Source organism: Pteronotus mesoamericanus, unplaced genomic scaffold, assembly GCF_021234165.1.
Source record: "Pteronotus mesoamericanus isolate MK-2021 breed Mesoamerican mustached bat unplaced genomic scaffold, CSHL_Meso_final scaffold_54, whole genome shotgun sequence".
Classification (NCBI taxonomy): Eukaryota; Metazoa; Chordata; class Mammalia; order Chiroptera; family Mormoopidae; genus Pteronotus; species Pteronotus mesoamericanus.
In genome coordinates this window covers 29148368-29169531 of record NW_026555321.1, presented here as the reverse complement: position 1 = coordinate 29169531, position 21164 = coordinate 29148368, and the positions used below count along the sequence as shown (strand labels likewise).

Here is a 21164-nt window from a genome sequence, read left to right as displayed (position 1 = left end):
CTAGACCAGCAGAGCTGTTGGCCATTTCTCCTTCCAGGCAAAATAAACAACCAGATGCAATGCTTGAAGTTCTGACAACAGGGAGGCCTTTCCTTCACTATTTTTCTTTAAGGGTATCCCAGAAAGGGGCAATAGTGCTGCAATAGTCTGTTTTCACCCGGTGCCTGCATATGGTGTAGAACCATCATAAACCAGGCTGTTAAATAAGACTGGATTTTCGTTTCCCCAGTCATAGGTAATGCCCCAAGAGATTATAGGTATGGGCTGAGAGAGAGAAGATAGTGTAGCAGGAGTAGGGACCATGAGCATTTGGGCCACTTCCTCATATTGTACACTAATGTCTTCAAGGCCCATTCAGGCCCAATCTCATAAATATAGTTTCATTGATAATGAATGGAATGGCCCAATGGAGTGAACAGGCTGTTGCATGTTCACAACTTTATAGCTTGGTGGATCAGACAACACCCAGCTCATGATGGATAGCTCAGATCACATGGTAAATTGATGGCCTATGGTTAAGAGTTCAGTATGTACAAGGCTCAGTAGCAAGCCAAAAGCTGTTTCTCAAAAAGAGTAGTTATCAAAGAGAATGGCAGGGCTTTGCTCCAAAATCTTAAGCGTCTGTGCTCTGATTCGCCTATAAGGCCCTGCCAAAGACTTGAAATAGAATCTCTATTAGCCACTTGCAGAATGAGGTTCTGGGTTTCATTTTCAGAAATAATGGCACTAAGGGCTTCTTTCAAGGCAGAAATAGAAGCTTTCAGATCATCTATGCATAGCCTGAGCTGGGAATTTGAAGCCATGAGCTGATCCTTTTCTTTCCCTACTGTCTTCAGTGCAGTTAGAGGCAACCAACCAACCCATTATATTCCTTAGCTGGACTAAAATATTCAAACACATCATCACTCAGGGCCTCGCTTTCTATGTGCATTCAATTAGGAGTATCTAATGCCTTATCATGCCATGGACTACCAGTGCTCTCTTTACCACTTGAAATAGAGTCATTAGTGACTTTAAACCAGGTTAGAGAACCAATTCAAGAAAACCCAGAACCAATTCAAAAAAATCATTCCTAAGAATCTGTTCCTCTAGAACCACTTCCACTATCAAAGTCTGTATTAGTCAAGGTTCAAACAGAGAAACAGAACCAGTAGGAGTTATATAATAAAAGATTTATTTCAAGGAATTGACTTATGCAATTATGGGTAGAGAGGAGAGCTGATTGACGCTGCTGTCCCAAGGCAGAATTTCTTCTTCAGGAGAGCCTCAACTCTGCTTTCAAGGACTTTACACTGATTGAATCATGCCCAACCAGCTTGTCTAGGATAATCTCACTTATTAAAGTCATCTGATTATGCTCTGGCTGCATGACTCAGTTGCTTGGAGCATTGTTCCATGAACCAAAAGTTTGCCAGTTTGATTCCCAGACAGGGCGCATGCCTAGGGTGCAGATTCAATCCCTGGTTGGGACACATACAGGAAGCAGCTGGTTGATGTTTCTCACATTGATCTCTCGATCTCTATCTCTCTCTCTTCCTCTAAAATCAATCAGTAAATAAAATAAAAAAATTTAAAGTCAACTCATTATGGACTTTAATCATATCTACAAAAATGCCTTCATAGACAACACTTAGATTAGCTTTGAACAGTGTAGAATAATTTGGGCCTATAGTCTAGCCAAGTTGACACCTCAGAAAGACTATCACATCAGAGTTTACCCAAGAGAAATGAAAATATATGTCCACACTGAGACTTGTACAAGAATATCCATAGCAGCTTTATGCACAGTATCAAAATACTAGTAACAATTCAAATACCCATGAACAGGTGAATGGATAAATAAAATGTGTTAAATCCATACAATGGAATGCTATTCAGCAATTACAAGAAACAAACTACCAACCAATACACTCAACAATGTGGGTGAATCTCAAAACCACTCTACTGAGCAACAGAAACTGAAAATAAAATAATACATATTGTATAACTATATAAAATTTTAGAAAATGCAAACTAATATATAGTAACAGCCTGAGAGGAGAGATGAGAGGTAAAGGGACACAAAGAAACTCTTGAGGGTGATGAGAATGATCTGAATCTTGATTATGATGGGAATTTCGTGGGAGTGTATATGTCAAAACTCATCAAACTATGTATTTTAAATAGGTATAGTTTATTTTTTGTATACTATACCTTAGTAAAGTTGTTAAATAATTTATTTGATGGGATTCATAGCAGATTAAAAATAGCATAACCAAAGATTAGTCAACTGAAAGACAAGTAACCAAGTATTTGGATTCAAGCACAGAAAAAGAAAAGGTGTGAAAATAGAAAAGAACATCAGAGATATATAGGACACAATGAAAGGTAGTGCTGCAGAACAGAGACTATATAAAGTGGAAAAAATATTGAAAACATTTTATAAGTGATTCTATTCTTGGAGAGGCACTATATACCATTCAGACACCAGTTAATTTTGAATGTGAAAATTGGAATATTATTTACTTGGGTGTGTACATCATGACAGAACATTTATGCAGAAATCAAATGTCAACATCAAAAAATGACTTACACATTACTCAGGGGATGAAATACAAAACCCATTTATTAAAATGTTAGAAGATGATATAAAAGAAATATTTGGAATAAAGCAAGAAGAACTAAACATTACTCATTATTTTAGGTTCAAAATCTAATGTATGTATATAGCATAGACAATAATTATGATTAGATTGATAGATTTCTAAACTGAAATACTTCTATATGTGAACATTTTGAGGGATTTTTGTCACAATGGAGAAAGATTATTTTAAAATTTTAATTAAAAAATTACAACCACTGAACTTGACAGAAATAATTTGAGAAGCCAGAAATATGATAATAGTGCAAGTATATGTGGAAAAGGTAACACTGCAATAGAAGATCTTTGAAAAAATTATACACCATTTTATATTTCTTTTTTTAATCATTCTTTAAACTTGATGGTAAGCAATGTGGTAAAAAACTCCTTTGACATTATAAAATTTAAAAAACATCTACCAAGAACAATATGACTGCTTTTCAGCTTCAGTTAGACATTTGGGTACATTGAAAACACTGAATATAAATTTGAAACTACTGTGAAATTGGTGATGGGAAAATTGAGTTGATACTATCATGCCAGTAAAAACTCAGTTACAAACAATATGCATTGATCTTTTTATGATGATATCAATAAAGAAAATGGGTTCTAAAACACCAGCCAAAGTTCTACTTTCAAACATCCATGTTTGGCCGAAATTTATTAGCTTAATACGGTCTTGGCATTATACTTTAAATAAAATTAATGGTTTAAGCAAAATGATACAAAAAATTCAATGTCCAGAAAAGAAGTGTTGATGTACATAATGCTCTCAAAAAAATCAAAGGAATTAATAAATTATTTGAAGTAAAACTAGATGGTTCTTTACAAAATAAATTATTGATTTTAAAATAAGTTTTTTTAAAAAAAGTTTACAATATGGAAAGAAAATAATGATCTTTTTGGTCTTCTAATCTATTGATAGATCCTTACTGTTCTAAATGTGGTCCCTGGACCAGCAGCAGCAGCAGCATTACCTGGAAATCTATTAAAAATGTAAACTCTCAACCCTGCTCCAGATCACCTTAGTCAAAGTCTTTATTATATAACATAACCTGCAGGTGATTTGTATGTGTATTATAGTTTGAAAAACACTGGACCAAATAACATATGTAATTTGAAGAATTAAAATGAACATGAACTGCAACAACTGTTAAAATTTACCATTGAAATTGAGTAATTAATATTAGTGATATTATTGATAGGAAATGAACACAGAGGAAATGAAAACCTTAAGTTGTTTGGTAAAATCTGCATAAGTTCTACTAATGTCTTTGCAATATGTTTGTAGCAATAATTTATCACATTTCCAAATAATCTCTGTATATGTTTAACTTTGCTAATATAAATAACCAATAGAAAACATAGCTTCACAAAATTTAAATTTAGTAAAACTGATAAAGTTGTAGAATAAGCAAAAAAGACTGTCATGTATTGACAATGACCTATTGGAGCAAGTAAGTACTGAAATTGTCATAGGGGATTTTTCTGTGAAAATAAGACAAGTAATCGCTCTACTATAACATATCATCATATGTTAGTGACTCTGAATTTCCAATTATTGTGCCAGTTTCTCTCTCTCACCTCAGGGCCTTTGCTTCTGCTATTTCTAATGCTTGGTACACCTTCCTTTTCAACTCTGCTTACCTTTCTGTCTCAGCTGAAATGCCAGTTCCTCAAAGAGGCCTTCCCTGACCCCACAGACAAGGTCAGCTACTTGCATCAACCACTCAAAGCATCCTGAGGTTTCCGATTCTTAGCCCAGCAAACATGTAACTTCCCCCTTAAACATCTGCTTTCCTCTGTGGACTGTGAGTAACCATCAAAGAGTTTGTCTCTGTCATTTTGAACCCACTCACCTTTTTAGGTTGCTTGATACAGGCATACTCCAGAGATATTGTGAGTTTGGTTTCAGACCACCATAGTAAGAGCAAGTTGTAATCTTTTGCTGGTTGAGTGTCTGTGGTGCAACATCTATGAAGCACAATAAAGTGAAGCACAATAAACTGAGTTTATGCCTGTAAATGTTTATTTGATTAAGAAATAAATGGTGATTTTGTTTATGTTAAATGAAGTATGACCCTGCCTTACATTTGCACAACCCTTTATTCTTGTTAACATGTTTTTACTTCTGTTATCCATTTGAGCTTCCAAACACCCAGATCTGCCTAGTTAGCCTCCCTCAGTCTTTAAAATGTGTATGAGATCATCTACCTCTTGGATAAAAGTATGGTCTACAGATGGCTTGCCTGCCTTCAAGTCCTAACTCTGCAGCTTCAGAGTTGTGTCTTGGGCAAGCTACGTCACCACTCTGTACCCCAGGTCCCTTATTTGTACTTACATCATATGTACACTATGAGGAAGGAGTTAATGAATACAGGTGACCCTTGAAAAATGTGGGGTTTAGGGTGCCAATCCTCCACGCGTTTGAAAATCCATGTATATTGTTTGACTTTTCAAACATTTAACTGTAGTCGTCCCTTGGTACCCACAGGGAATTGGTCCCAGGACTCCCTGAAGATACCAAAATCCATGAATCCTGAAGTTCCTTATATAAAATGGTGTAGTACGACATATACAGTCAGCACTCTACATCTGTGGATTTGACCGACTATGGATCAAAAACAGTATTTTCAATCTACAGTTGGGAATCCATGGATGCAAAACCTGGGGATGCAGAGCTGATTATATGTTTATTGAAAAAAAATCCATGTATAAGTGGACCCACGCAGTTCAACCCTGTGTAGTTCAAGGGTCAACTGTGTGTGTGTGTGTGTGTGTGTGTGTGTGTGTGTGTAAGCACTTTAAACAGTGCCTGACACTTAACAAATGTTAACTACTATAGGAGTACCATGAAGATCAAAGGTGTTGGGGCCAATATTAAAGATTAGGCATCCTCAATATTATGAAGCCAGACCCAAAAGACCACATATTGTATAATTCCATTTCAGGAAGTTCAAGGGCAGGCAAAACTAAGTTATGATGATAGAGGTAGTTCAGAATAGACAGGTTGGAAGGCCATGATGTCAACTGGAAAGGGGTGCACAGCAATTTTCCTGGGTACTGGAAATGTCCTGTATCTTGATCTGGGTGCTGGTTACAGTGAGTAAACTATACTCTTAAGATCTGTGCATTTAACTGCATGTAATTTGTACCTCACTGAAAATTTTAGACAGGAGTAAGGACCTGTGACCAATCTCCTATCTTGGCATAGAAGACTTCCCCAAACTCCTTCTCTGCCTCCCACCAAGAACCGCAGAAGGGAGTCTCAATGAGTTTTAATCTCTCTCCCCTTATTTCTTTCTGTCGACACCCACAAAACCATATTCTTTTCACAGACCTGGCCTTCACCCTTAAACGGGTAGGACAAGGCCACATTCCAGGAGGCCCAGCAGGTAAGGTAGGAGTATGAGTACAAAAGGCCCTAATCATAGGGTCAGGACCATGGCTCTCCCTGGGGATCAGATGTTTCCAGTGGGATAAGGCCTCACTGCCAACTCCCACAGTCCCCACCCCATGTAAGCAGAGTCAAAAATTTAGTCAGGTCTAGGGGAACAGAACTCTGACAATCTCCATGCTGGAACCTCATGGTCAGGATTGCTAGGGGTCAGAATCTCAGGTGTATTGGTCTATTTTGGCTTCAAGTGCTAGAAATCCAAAGCAAACAGGCTTCTGTAAGAGCAGAGCAATTTATTGGAAGGATGCTGATATTTATAAAACAACCACGGAAATGGCAGGGCCTCAGAGACACCTGGACCCTATGACAATTTTTCTCTTCTCTGCTTTTCTTAGCTCTATTGTATCAGACCAGTTTTCTCCTCATGATGGAGAATATGGCTGCCATCATTTGCTGAGCCCCACACATGATAGCCTCACACCAGAATGCCTACATCCTGCTTCCCTTAAAGCCAGTCCAGAAAATCTCAGGGGAAGGCTCTGATTGGCTTATTTTGAGTCCAGTGCCCACCCCTATACCAATCAACTGTAGCCATGGGGATGGGACATTTTGACAGGCAACACCCACCAGAACCACATGGTGGTTAGAAAATAGAAAGGAATAAGGCCCCAAAGAAGGTATTGTTTCCAAAAGAAGGGGTGTTGAACAGAATGGACAATGGTGGAACAGAGAGGGGTAAAACTTAATTCACAAGTCCTGGTCTGGTTACCTTGCTAATTAAACATAGCCTCCTCAGTCCCCATTTTCCAGGGATCCAGAGTTGAGGCCAGCAGGATCCTACTGTTGAGATCTAACCAGCTCAAAAAGTGATCACAAGATATTCTAGAGAAACACTGGTCCTTTCTCAAGGCAGGACACTAAGCTTTATCAACAGGACAGATGCAAAGAGAGGATTGGCAGGTTGGGATCGCAGAGACTGTTCCTTAAGCTGCAGTCCACTCATGCTACTGCCAAGTATAAACCCCTTTCCCTCTTTGGGCCTCAGTGACCTTCTCTGTAAAATGAGACTGATGGAGTGAGCTGATTCGAGAGACAGCAAAGCCCCCGAATGCCCAAACAGCCTGGATTTAAATCGGAGCTCTACCGTCAGCAGCTGTGTGTTCTTAGGGATGATGAGGATGTCGTTTTATTTTGAAAATAATTTCAAAATTACAGAATATATTCAAGAATAAGTCGAAAACTCCTGTATGCCTGAACCCAAACTCAATTAATTTCTAACACGTCGGCAGATTTACTTAGTCATTTCTCTCTCTCTCTCTCTTCTCAACCATTGAAGAATGCTTTGCATACATCTTTAGTCTTAACTCTGCCCCTCTGCTATTCTCAGTTGTCTTTCCTAAGAACAAGGATTTTCTCTTACATAAACATAATACAGTTGTCAAATTCAGTAAATTTAGCATTGATACAATGCTTCCCAATCAACAATTTATATTCCAATGTTGCCAGTTGTCTCAGTATCCCTATAGTTTTTTTCCCCTTCAGTGCCAACTGCCAGGAGCAGGAATTACAATTAGTTGTGTAAACAATAATATAAATGGAGCCATTTTCAGATGGAGCCAGAACTTCCATGCCAGAGGAACTGCCTTGCACCTCTTATGTCTCAAATCTTGGAATGTTAAAATAGGGCAAAATCACTTTTGGACTTGGCATAAGCAAGCTTGTTTCTAAAAAAAAAATCTTTGCAAAGATAACAAGAAAGCTTTTATTATGACTCCTGGAACAATAACTACTGGACTGAAAATTCAAATATTATTTAGAATTAATATCACATTGTTATGTTATCTGCACTAATAGAAATGCCTTCCTTCTATTGATGTAATTGTTCCCCTTCCCTTTCTTGTAAATACCCATTGACTTTGTCTCTTAATCAGATATTATTTGGACTTACACCTGAATTAATGATTCTGGAATAGCTGTGCTTATTTATCTCAAATAAATGCTTATTTGCCTCTCACTTTTAAAGGCTTTTTTATTTTTAGGTTAGCAGTTGTCAGGTCTCTTTAGCCTCCTTTAGTCTGGAACAGTTCCTCAGTCTTTTCTTAACTCTCACGACATTGTCATTGTCATTGCTGAAGAATACAGGCCAACTATTTAATAGAAAGTCTCTCAATGTGGGTTTGTCAGTTTGTCAGAACCCTGGCTGGGTATCTCTGTTGGTTAGAGCATTGTCCCAAGAGGCCAAGGTTGCGGATTTGGTCCCTGGTCAAGGCACATACAAGAAGCAACCAATGAATGCATAAGTAAGTGAATTTAAAAAATCAATGATTCTCTCTCTCTCTCTCTCTCCCCCTCTCTCCCTTCCTTCCTCTCTCTCTCTTTCTAAAATGAATAATTAAAAAAAGGTGTGGACTTCCATTCAAGATGACAACATAGGTAAACACAGTTCACTTCCTCTCACAACCACATCAAAATTACAACTAAAATATAGAACAACCATCACTCAGAACTATCAGAAATTGAGTTCAATAGAAGCCTGACAACTATGGAATTAAAGAAACCACATCCATCCAGACTGGTAGATGGGGCAGAGACATGGAACAGCCATGTGTGGTGGATAAAAATTTAGGAGGGATATCTTGGGATATACACCAGGAGCCCCAGCCCAGGATTCCACTAAGTAAATGTGCCAGGAAGATAAGTCCCCAGAATTTCTGGCTGCAAAAACCAGCAGGGATTGAATCAGTAGAAGAAACCTCTGAAGTCCCAAGCTGTTCCCCTTGAAGAATCCACACATGGACTTATTCAGAGTCACTTTATCTGAGCTGCAGCACTAGGGTAGCAGTGTGAAAGGCACCAGTGGCATTCAGGGAGGAAGTGAAGTGTCTGGCATCAAGGCAGGAGCTGGGGGACAATTTCTCCCAGACAGAATGGCGGGCAAAGGTCATTGTCCCTTTTGTGAGCCTTCCCCCACAACCCCCACAGAGCCACAGAACTGGCAGGAGAGTGCAATATCTGAGATTCCAAAAACTGTTCACCCCACTCTGGATATTCCCTGAGACTCTGTCCCATCCAATTTAGGGGCCTACCCAAGATATGAATGGCTGGTCTTGGCTTATGCTTCACAACTTCCTAAATCCTATCAAACAAGCCACAGCCGACCTCAATATCCCACAGAGCTCAGGCCCAAAACCTCTTGATAAGTGGCCCCAGGCTCAGCACTAGCAGCAGCCAGCCTAGATTCACAGCTTGGTTTTGCCTAGAAAGCTCCAAGCACAGCACAACAAGTAGCAGCCATCTCAGATGGTTTTATAGCTCATACAGCGTGGCCCCAGGCAGAAAACAAGTTGGGGCTGACCTTGGCCTGCACACATCCGGGAAACCCCAGAACCTGTGCACCCAGTGGACAGCTACAGACCACATCGGAGCACCATCACTCTGCCTCTGCATAGCTGATCCTCCATGGAGGGTGGAGGTTGGTGGTAAGTGGCCATAGCCAGTACTTGTAGCTGACTAGCCTGGGTAAATCCCTCCCATGAGCCTTCCAAGAGCAACTAAGACTCAACTACAAGAGGAGAGTGTACTCAGCCCATATGAAGGGTGCACCTCAAGTACCCAGCTTGGGTGACAGGGGAGGCTGTGCCACTGGACCCTATAGGACACCTACCACATTAGGCCATGCTACCAAGACAGGGAGTCATAGCAGCTCTACCTAATACACAGAAACAAACACAGGGAGGCTGCCAAAACTAGGAGACAAAGAAACATGACCCAAATGAAAGAACAGATCAAAATTCTAGAGAAAAAACTAAACAAAATTGAAATAAACAGTCTTTCAGATGCAGAGTTCAAAACACTGGTTATAAGGATGTTCAATGAACTTAATGAAGACCTCAACAGCATAAAAAATATCCAGTCAGAAACAAAGGATACACTAGTTGAAATAAAGAACAATTTACCGGGAAACAACAGTAGAGTGGATGAAGCTGAGAATCAAATCAATGATTTGGAACATAAAGGAGCAAAAAACAATGAATCAGGACAACAAGAAGAGAAAAGAATCCAAAAAAAACCCCAGGATAGTGTAAGCAGCCTCTGGGACAACTTCAGGCATTTCAATATTCACCTGATAGGGGTGCCCAAAGGAGAAGAGAAAGAGTAAGAAATTGGAAATCTATTTGAAGAAATAATAACAGAAAAATTCCCTAATTTGGTGAGGAAATAGACATGCAAGTCCAGGAAGCACAGAGAGTCCCAAATAAGATGGATGCAAAGAGGCCCATTTCAAGACACATCATAATTAAAATGCCAAAGGTTAAAGATAAGGAGAGAATCTTAAAAGCAGCAAGAGAAAAGAATTAGTTACCTACATGGCAGTTCTCATAAAACTGTCGGTTGATTTCTCAAACGCAACTCTGCAGGCTAGAAGGGACTGGCAAGAAATACTCAAAGTGATGCAAAGCAGAAACCTACAGCCAAGATTCCTCTTTCTAGCAAGGATAGCATTTAGAATCGAAGGGCAGATAAAGAACTTCCCAGACAAGAAAAAACTAAAGAAGTTCATCATCACCAAACCAGTATTATATGAAATGTTAAAGGGACTTATTTAAGAAAAAGATCAAAACTATGAACAATAAAATGGCAAAAAAATATCAACCGTTGAATCTAAAAAACAAACTAAGCAAATGAGAAGAACAGGGAGAGAATCATGGATACAGAAACCATTTTGATGGTTGTCAGACGGGAGGGGGGTGTGGGGGAATGGGTGAAGAGGTGAGGGTATTAAGAAGTACAAATAGGTAGTTACAGAATAGCCATGGGGATGTAAGGTATAGTATAAGAAATGGAGTAGCCAAAGAACTTATACACGTGACACATGGACATGAACAGTAGTGTAGAGATTGCCTTAGAGAATGGGGGTGCTGGGTAGAAGGGGGCAAAGGGGGAAAATTGGGACGACTGTAATAGCATAATCAATAAAATATAATTTTTTTAAAAGGTGCATTTGTCTGATGTTTCCTCATGATTAAATTCAGGTAATCAATTTAATACATAATGCCCTATCCAGGATATAATGTATTATATCCTTTTTGGGGCAAATGTGAATAGATAAACTGTGGTACATCTAGACAATGGAATATTTTTCAAGGTTAAAAAGAAATGAGCTTTCAAGCCATGAAAAGACATAGAGGAACTTTAAATGCATATTACTATGTGAAAGAAGCCAATCTGAAAAGGCTATATAATCGTATGATTTCAACTATTATATATGACTTCCTGAAAAAGGCAAAACTATGGAGACAGTAAAAGTTCAATAGTTGCTGGGAGTTAAGGGCAGGAAGGGATAAATCTGCACAGCACAGAGGATTTTAGGGCAATGAAAATATACTATACTGTAGTGGTAGACCCATGTTATTATACATTTGTCAAAACCCATAGATTGTAAAACCCCAGGAGTGAAACAATATGAACTATGGACTCTGGGTGATAATGATGTATCAAAATGGGCTTATCAATTATAACAAATGTACAACTCTGGTGGGAAACATTGATAGTGGGATTGGTTTGGGGTGGGAATTAGGGTAGAAGGTATATGGGAAATTTTTGCAACATTCGCTCAGTTGTGCTGTGAACCTAGGGTTGCTTTTAAAAATAAAATGTATTTTAAAACTGCATTAGCACAATGACACATAATAACTACTCATCTTAAGTGCTCATTATTATGATTATTATAATTATTTCATATGTCCTAGCCATCTCTGACATATAATGATCCTATGATATAAAAGGTCTGTCCTGAAGGTATCCAGTCATAATATGAAAAATAGAGACATTTATTGAAGAAGATATAAGATACAAAAATATTGTACATAGGACAATGACACCTCAGTCTTCTTCAAAGTAGGCACCTTGGGACCTCACACAGTTCTCCCAATTGCCATCAGCTACCCTGTTGTATTTTCCTGAATCTCATCAACAGCCTGAAATCTCTTCCCTTTCAAAAGTGATTTTAGTTTTGGGAAAAGCCAGAAGTCATGAAGCACCAAATCTGGGCTGTAGAGGGGCTGAGTCATCTGGGTGATTTGATGTTTTGCCAAAAAACTCTGCTGTAAGACATGATGCATGAGCAGGTGCGTTATAGTGATGAAGCTGCCAATCACCAGTTGCCCATAGCTGTGGTTTTCTGAATCATCCAAATGGTTTCCGTGGAGGAATGTTCAAGCTTAACACAAAGTTTGATGCAGATGCATTACTCTACTCACTCATTTTGAATGCAACAGCCACACAGTACACATGCTCACTCAACAGCATCTACTGCCCTTACTGACTAGTACTGTGAAGTCATTATTGTTCACGCCTGCACTTTCCAGTCCACTCCCCTTGGTTGCCAGGTTGCATCAATGTTGTGCAAACCATTTTCGTTATATTAACAATGGCTGGACTTTTTCTGGACAGGCCTCTTAGTAAATGGGACAGCACAATAAGAAAAAAAAAACAATAAAAATATCCCTTGTTTCTATTTTAAATATCTAGATTTAAATCCTCAAGCTCTGACTGACAAAGAAGGGGACACTGGGAAATATAGGTAATGAGGATTTACTGAGTACTTACTAGGGCAAGACAAAACTAGGTTTACAATTGTGAGTACATGAAATACGGAGTTTATTCTTGAATTATTATATATTAATTATTGTATTATTTTCTTTATGAACAACTGTGAACCTAGTTTTGCCCCACCCTGTATGTGCCAAGCAACTTTACATGTATTTTATTCATGTCACCTTCACGTCACCATCTGAAGTAGGTACCTTTGGAGAGGCAGTAAAATCTCTCTGCATTTGGACTATATGATTTGAATATTGGTCTTGCCATTTATAAGCTGAGTGACCTTGGGCAAGCTATTTAATTTCTCTGTGCCTCAGTTTTCTCATTTAAAAATAAAATAAAATAAAATAAAATAAAATAAAGGGTTTTGTATCACTCTCACAGAAATGTGTGGATTAAATGAGTAAACTCATAAGATGGACTGGCACATAGCAAGCATTTTGTGTTTGCTGATACTATTTTAGAGATGTGAAAACTGAAGCAAAGAGAGGTTAAGTCACTTGCCAGGGTCACACAGCTGGGAAGTGGCAGATTTGAGATTTAAATTAGAGTATTCTCTGATGATAGACAGTATAAATGCAATTACAAAGGGGCTAAGTGCTATGATAGGAGATAGATTGGAATCTGTGGCAGCCCTAAGGAGGCCTTTAAGCAGGCCTGAGGAAGGTCTGGAAGGCTTTCAGAAGGAGACGGTATTTGAGCTGTGGCTTAAAGAGTGAGCAGAAGTTTGCTAGTTGACCAGGTGAGCAGGGATCATGTGCAAAAGCCTGGGTATGAGACACACTAGGGGGAACTGCAAGTTGTTAGGGCAGATGGTCATATAATGTAACTTAGGGTATAATAGCAGCTGAAGCGTATCCCAGGCCATGGGGGTCAGAAGGAATCTTCACATCCTTGAAACCTCTCTTCTCATTTTAGTAACAGAACCTTTTTCAGACAAAACCTAAAACAAAAAATAGATGAAAGCAGACAAGCTTTAGGTAAAGTGGGGCTGGTTCTCAAGGGGACTCAGTCCACCCCCAGCTTTCTTGCCACTCTCCCCCTCATCTTAACAGGACACCTCAGGGCTGCATCTCTCAGTTTTACCAATGAAAGAACTGAGGCCCAGAGGGGAGTGACTGGCCCGCCACCCTTCCTAGGTCCTAGCTAAAGCCAGGACTTAGGACTCCCAGCCCAGGGCCTTTTCTCCTCTGAATCGTTGGAAGCTTTTCTTCAAGGTAAGAACTTTGTAGGGTTAGGAAGGAGGAAGAGGGGCAAGCATTTCAGCTCAGAAAACCACAAAGCCTCTGCTTTCTGGACTCAGTGTTCCCACCTGTGCAAAGGGGAACGCTGGGCAAGGTGACCTCGAACAGGCTATCCATCCCTGCATTCTGAGGCCAGCGTCTGGGCCTCACCCTGTATTAGGGAACCCCTGCCCCAAGCCCCATATCTTAGGCTTTGTGCTTCCTAATTCCACTGTCAGTCTTGAAGGGGAGATGGGGTGCCCAAGAGCTGCTAGTGAATGAAGCCCAAGGACAGAGCGCTGAGCAGAGGAATAGGCAGCGTGCTGGCCAGAGGCCGACCAGCTCAGGGTATTTTTAGGCCTCTGTGCTCCTGCTCCTGGGCTGGAAGCAGATTAAACAAAAACAAAAATGAAACGACCTCTGCTTGGCCTGACAACTCCGCCAAAGGGAAGAAAACACTGACAAAAAAGCTAAACAGCCTTTGTTTTATTTTGCTCCGTCTTCTGTTAGCAGGTAGGAGCAAAGCCAGGAAACGCTGATGGGGTTGGCACTTCTGCAAATACCTCATTTGAGACTAGGAATTTTCTCCCATCCACCCTCTCAAACTCACTGGCCACACTGCCCAAACCTACCCTAGCTCGGTACTACTGATTTACTTAACAAACATTCCAGGCTCTACTCTCAGCATTTTCTAATATCAATTCATTTAATTCTCAAACAGCCTTCACAGATGAGAAAATTGAGGTCACAGAGATTGATTAGCCTGCCTGTGGCCATGGGAAGCAGAGTCAGGACTCACACCAGACAGTCTTACTCCAGAGAACAACCTCCAAGCTATGCCACTTCTCCAAAGTCTGGCACGCCGCAATGCTACTGGACACCAGGCACCGTCCCTCTGAATTGGCCCCAACAGCACCCCATCCCCCACAACAGCTAGAGTTGCCCACGTACAGCGGACACCTACTGTCCCAGAGTGATTATTAATAGAAGAATTGCTTGTCCACCTACCCCATTCACCAGTTGCCTCTGACCTGCTGCTCTGGGCTGCCCTGCCAGAGGCACTCAGGCCTTCTCCCTGAATTCCTTCAAGTAACCTGAGTCCAGGCTGAAGCTCTTACATGGTTTTGCTGAAAGTCTGAGGAAATGAAAGGAAATGCGAAACCCAGTCAGCAGCTATCTCTGCGCTGGCTATGCCCCCTACCCTGGGGGCCCCCTCTGCCTGCCTCTCTCTTTGACCCTGCCTCTCATTTTAGTTGGAAGCCCTGACATGGAATCCCTTGTTCGCTCTGCAGAATCTGAGAATCCTTATTTCCTAGGCTCTGCCACAGCCCAAGCAAGTAAACCCAAGAAACAGCCCTTCAAAGATGCCTTTTCATTGCTCCCTCAGAACCCAGCAATTAACATGTGGTTCCTCTGGGGCCAAGGTTTCTTCCTTCCAGAAGAGGGCTTTCACTTTATCATCAATAACAGCAGGCCCTGTGCAGTGCTTTTCAAATAAAAGAGCAATCTTTGCCCAAAGGGTAACTCTAATGCCACCAAAGAAATGGGCTTCTATTAAGAACAGCTCTCCTTCTCCATTTCCTGACAAAAACACAAGTAACAGCTGTTATACTGAGCAATATATACCTGGGGTATGAAGACTAGAGTGAAGAAATAAAATGGAGTTACTAGAGTTAGGCTGCTAAATTACTAAAATCAAGTAAGTTGAGGAATGAGGAAATAACTCTATTCTTGTTTAAACCAGCCTGGGAACTTAAACTTTTGAACTCTCTAGCCCTGCATCAATGCCTGGATATACATCAAAACTCCAGATAACCCTCTGATTATTCCCAAAGGACTAAGGAGAGCATGCTCACATATCCAGACCACATGACATCCATTCATTATCCAGGTCACTGGTCATCTAGAGGATTACCATCTTGGACCATCCAGAGGCTAAGAATGCAGGACTGATTCTTCTCAAGGTTGTACTCTTTTACTATAAGAACCCTCAGCTTTCCTTTCTTTTTTTTCTTTTCTTTTTTCTTTTTAACCCAAAATGTGTTTATTGGGATGGTTCCCCTCTCATCTTGATTCAGGTGCTTTTAGTGCTGCTTCCTTCTGGAGGATCATCCTTCTGAAAGCCTTGCTTTCCCTCCTGCAGGCTGACAGAGGACAGTGGAGCAGCCAACACATCCAGCTACCGTCTGTGCCTGGCTAAAGATGGTGGTGATTTTTTAGCATCCTGGGCATTTCACTTCCATGAAGTAGGAATTGGAGCTCTGCACCAGGCGTGTCGTCTTGTGTTTTCTCTTCTCCTCCTCTGCAGAGGGATGAAGGAGATTTTTAGCGAGAGGCACGTTGTCATGGGGAGGTTGTCACCACGAGAAAGGCTTCTTTCTTCTTGAGAACATTCTGGGTATTACCTAGTGTTCGCAGTTCGCAAATACTAAGACCCTTGAGTAAATCTTTCATTTATTTCTAGCCAAAGTCTCCAGACTCTTTTTGAGTTTGCTGGACAAGTACAATCACAAAAACTTATTTTTTCTCCCAATATCTTTTTAAAATGCATTCAGTGGAGGAAGCTCTACCTCTGTCCCTGGATGAAAACTTGGATCTGATTATCCCCATGTGTGATGGTTCGTTTCAATTTGGCTAGGCCCAGATACTTGGCCAAACAGTATTCTAAATCTATCTGTTAGAGTGTTTTTGGGTGAGATTAACATTTAAATTGGTGGGCTTTGATTAAAGCAGATTGCCCTCATAATGTGGTTAGGCTTCCCTCAATCTGCTGAAGGCCTAAATAGAACAGAAAGGCCAGCCTCCCCTGAACAAGGGGAAATTCTGCAGCAGATGGTCTTTGGACTTCATCTGCAACATCAGCTCTTCCTGGTTCTGCAGCAGATGGCCTTCGGACTGAAACTGGAACTTCAGTTCACCTGCACCTCCAGCCTGCCAGCCCAGCTTACAGATTTTAGATTTGCCAGCTTCCATGACTGTATGAAACAACTGCTTAAGAGAAATACCTCTCTCTCTTATATGTATATATACACACACACATATATACACACATGTATTTTATATATATACAGTTATATGCCACATAATGTTTTGGTCAATAAAGGACTGCATGTACAACAGTAGTCTTATAAGATTATAATGGGTTATAAGCAAAAGATGTGTTTGCAATGTTGAAAGAAAAGGTTATACCTGACTACAAAGTTTAATTTACCGCTAGTTTTGGGTGGTTTTTAAATAAAGCATGCCATCCATCCACCGTGCACCCACCTGTACACCTACACACATACACAGACTTCTGAGCACACGCTCACTTTCCTTGCCCCCCGTGTCTCCCTCCCTCCTCCTGACCTCTGTGTTCTCTGCAACTGGCACTTCCCTCCATAGCCCTGCCTTTGCTCCCTCAGTGCATATGCATATGTACACTTTGTCTTTTAGACCGTATTTTATTGTACATTTCTTGTGTTTAGATATGTTCAGATACAGAAACACTTACCATTGTGTTATAATTGCTCACAGTATTCAGTACAGTAACATGCCGCACAGGAGCAAAAGGCTATCCTATCTGGCCTAGGTGTGTAGCAGGCTATACCATCTAGATATGTGTAAGTGTGTTCTATGATGTTCACTCACTGATGAAATCGCTTAATGATGTATTTCTCAGAATGCAGCCCTGTTGTTATAGTCAAATGACATATGACTATACATACATATGTACCCTATTGGTTCTGTTTCTCTGGAGAGCCCTGACAAATTCACCAGGTTAATAAAAAACAAACAAATAAACAAAAGCTCTATTTTAGGTTCTTAAACACAGCCTCAGTTCAGAAGTTAAAGTATCCAGTCTAGGGGCGGGCAGCCAAGACTTCTAACTTTTAAAAAATTTACAGATGGCCTCTCCTCCTATTAAAGTGAAGGCGGATGCTCCTTTCTCTTTCCCCACCTTAAAGCCTCCCGCTCTGTCTTGCTCTAACCCCTGGTGAGGTTGGAGCAGCGGGTAGGGAGCAGAGGTGGAGGAGCAGGAAAGCCCTTGCTTGAATGGTACTGCCACAGGATGATGCTGACCTGTGTGTAACCCTGATCCCTCTCAGGGGCTGCTTTCATAGATTCTGGAGATGCCCAAGAACGTTTCATTTTACTTTTTTGATGTGGGTAAGATATTTACTCCCTGATGGTGACTCTCCTGAGCTTCAGAGTTGTTGTTGTTGTTCCTTTTGTTGATGTTTCTTTGTTTTTTAATGCTCACCTGAGGACATGCCTATTGATCTTAGAGAGAGGGAGAAAGGAAAAGAGAGAGGGAGGGAGAGAAACAATTAGAGGATTGGTTGCCTCTCCTATATGCCCAGACCCAACTGGGAACAAAGCCTGCTACCCAGGCATGTACCCTGACTGAGAATCAAACCTGCGACCTTTCAGGTTTACCGGCCAACGCTCCAACCAGCTGAGTCACACCAGCCAGGGAATCCTCAGCTCCTGTTTTTTTCTTCCCTCCTCACAACTGCACACAAACACACTGAATCTCTGAAGTGGTATCACGTCACTTCTCTAGGTATCTTCTGGGGCGTGACCAGGCCAGCTCTCCTGAGGGGCCCGCATCTAAAATCCTGAAATCTGAAGTTGCACAATTGGTTGTTCATTCCCCTGACAGCCCCAGGGAGGGAGGCCTTCTTCCTGCTCGGTCCCCTCTCTGAGGTTTCCTTTTCCCATCCTTTAGATTGCTGAAGTGGTTGTCAGAGACCAAGTCCAGCATCCTTTATCCCGCAAGGAGCCCGTATTTAGCTTCCAAGTGGTCCTATTGGGGCCCCTCACCTGGCCTCAGAGAAAGATACTCTCAGTTCTCCTCATGGATGGGGTGGAACTAAGGGTGGGAAAAGTCAAAGTCTTATTCTCTTTGAAGAGGTTCTTCTGACAATATTTTCTTTCCTTCCTTCCCTCCTTCTGTTTTCTTAGAGAGAGAAGAAAGGGGAGAAAGAAAATCACCAATTTGTTGTTCCATTCATTGATGCATTCATTGGTTGATTCTTGTATGTGCCCTGACCGGAGATCCGACATGCAACCTTGGCACATCGGGATGATGCTGTAACCAACTGAGCTACCTGTCCAGGGCTCACAATTGTTTGAAAATTTCTAATAACTAGAACATTAGTTCTTCAATGCAGGTGAGACAGTTTAGGGTCTTATAACAAGTTGTCATTATCTTTGAACATTTCCATCTTGGTCTGGAATGTCTTATCTATTTTATTTTGGTGAATCCTTAGGAAGTTGCAATTTAACATCCTGTCACACACGCAATTACATGTGCAAAGAGATGGAGAACAGATTAGGCCACTGGGTTTTTGTGGGGAGAACTTTGTGTGTGTCTGGACAGAGAGCAGACTGGAGAGCTGGCTTGGGGAGCACATGGTGAGGGCACCGGACATTCTCAGTCTGGTGCCCTCCTCTTTTCCACTCCACCCTTTTATGATTTCCCAGCCCTACGGCCTGCCCAACCCCACTCCTTGCCCAACCCCTTTGCTCCCAGGTCCCTGATAGAAAAAGTTAGAGAAGCTTCTTTGCATAATAAAGAATTTGAAAGGCAATGATAGGGGAGAGAGAATGGAAACAAGAGAAAAAGTACAGGGCAGAAGATGGTGAAAGATGGCCTGACATCTTAAAACTCTCTCCCTGCCACCAAAGGCTGACAAAATTCTTCTAAAACTCACAAGCAGGCGCAGCCCCTCCCTTGTGAACAGATGCGGAGCCACACCATCTCACCCCTTCTGTGGGTCTGGGAGCTCTGCAAAGGCAGAGGCAGCTGGGTCTGCCTTGGCCACCACTGGATCCCCAGAGTAGGTGACTAATACAGCTGAAATGATTTAATCAGGAGCCAGGGTCTCAGCCAGGCTCTAGGGTGGGCTGGGATTGCCAGCCTATGTGTTCAGGACTCCTACACAGCTCTGTGCTCTCCCTTTGTTGGTTTGTAACTGGCATGCAAATATCATCTTTATACATTATAAGCCCATCAACAGGGATTTTCTTCAGTTCTTTGAATATATTTAAAACTGTTGATTTATAGTCTTTGTTTAGTAAGTCTAAGGTCTGGTCTTCCTCAAGGACAGTGTCTGTTAGCTGCTTTTTCTCCCTGTTTGTGGGTGATGCTTTTCTATTTCTTTGTGTGTTGTAATTTTGTTGAAAATTTTACATTTTAAATAATATAGTGTGGCAATTCTAGAAACCAGATTTCTCCCATTGCTAGGACTTGTTCTTGCTGTTTATTGTTTTGCTGCTGCTGTTTGTTTAGTGACGTCCCTATACAAATTCTGTAAAGTCTGTATTCTTTATTCTATATGGCCACTAAAGTCTCTGCTTAGTTAAGTCAATGGTCAGCTAATGATTGGACAGAGGTTTCTTTAAATTCCTTGAACCGTAATTCTCCTAGCCTTTGATGAGAGGCTCAGTGTGTGTTAGGGCGTCCTTTAAGGTCCCATCAGGCAGTTTACAATACTACCTTAGTTTTCACTTTCTGCTTAAGCAGAGCCTCAAGGTCAGCCAGAGGTGAGAGAGTAGGCCTTTCTCAACCATTTCCACAGCTCTCCCCATGTGCACGGCCTTCTAGATCCCCCAAAATATCTTGAAGCTTTTCAAAATGCTCTGTGAGCATCTCATTCTCTAGCTTTATTTTTAAAATTTGTGGTCAGCTTCATTTTTGTCCCATCTGTTATCGCTGCCTTAGGCAGCTTCTATGGTAAACTATTATTGCTGATTGTTTTTGACAAATGCCCTTAGGGAAAAGGCTGTTCACACAGACTGAGCTGAGTCAGGTCAAATAAAAACAACTTGGGTAATGGATATTTCCAAGGGCCTTCCAGACAGGTCAAATAATGACAACCCTGGGGATAGGACTTTTTAGGGAGCCCCAAACCCTTCTTCCCCGTCCAGTGGCTGCGAAGTTGCTGGTTTTCATGGCTATCTCAACAGTAAAACTGTTGGTTTTCAAGCCTACTGAAGAGTGTGGACAAAAGGAATGGGATAGGGCAAGTTAAAATGCCACAAACCTCACAATTCTGAGATTCCATCTTTTTTAAAAATTAAATGTTCCTTGGATTATTATAAGCTTTTGGTTAATTTTCAGTCTACCTAAAAAGTTAAGTTGATGATTTTGCCAGTGTTCTCATTGGATTTAAGGAGGAATGGATTTTCAGAAGTCCTTACTCCACCATTCTGGAATCGCTCTCCCCTCCCCGAAAGACTTTGAAATTCAAAATTTTAAAATGTACAGCCCAAAGGAAGGAGTCTGCAAATTGAGATGGTGTGTGGGCCATCAAATTTACGGTCTCTGAGCCCA

General features: G+C 41.0%; 1 pseudogene; it reads right to left on the bottom strand.

The window, feature by feature from the left end:
- Nucleotides 1-15927: 15927 nt before the first annotated feature.
- On the bottom strand, nucleotides 15928-16191 carry LOC129088125 (40S ribosomal protein S27-like; annotated as a pseudogene).
- Between the last annotated feature and the right edge of the window lie 4973 nt (nucleotides 16192-21164).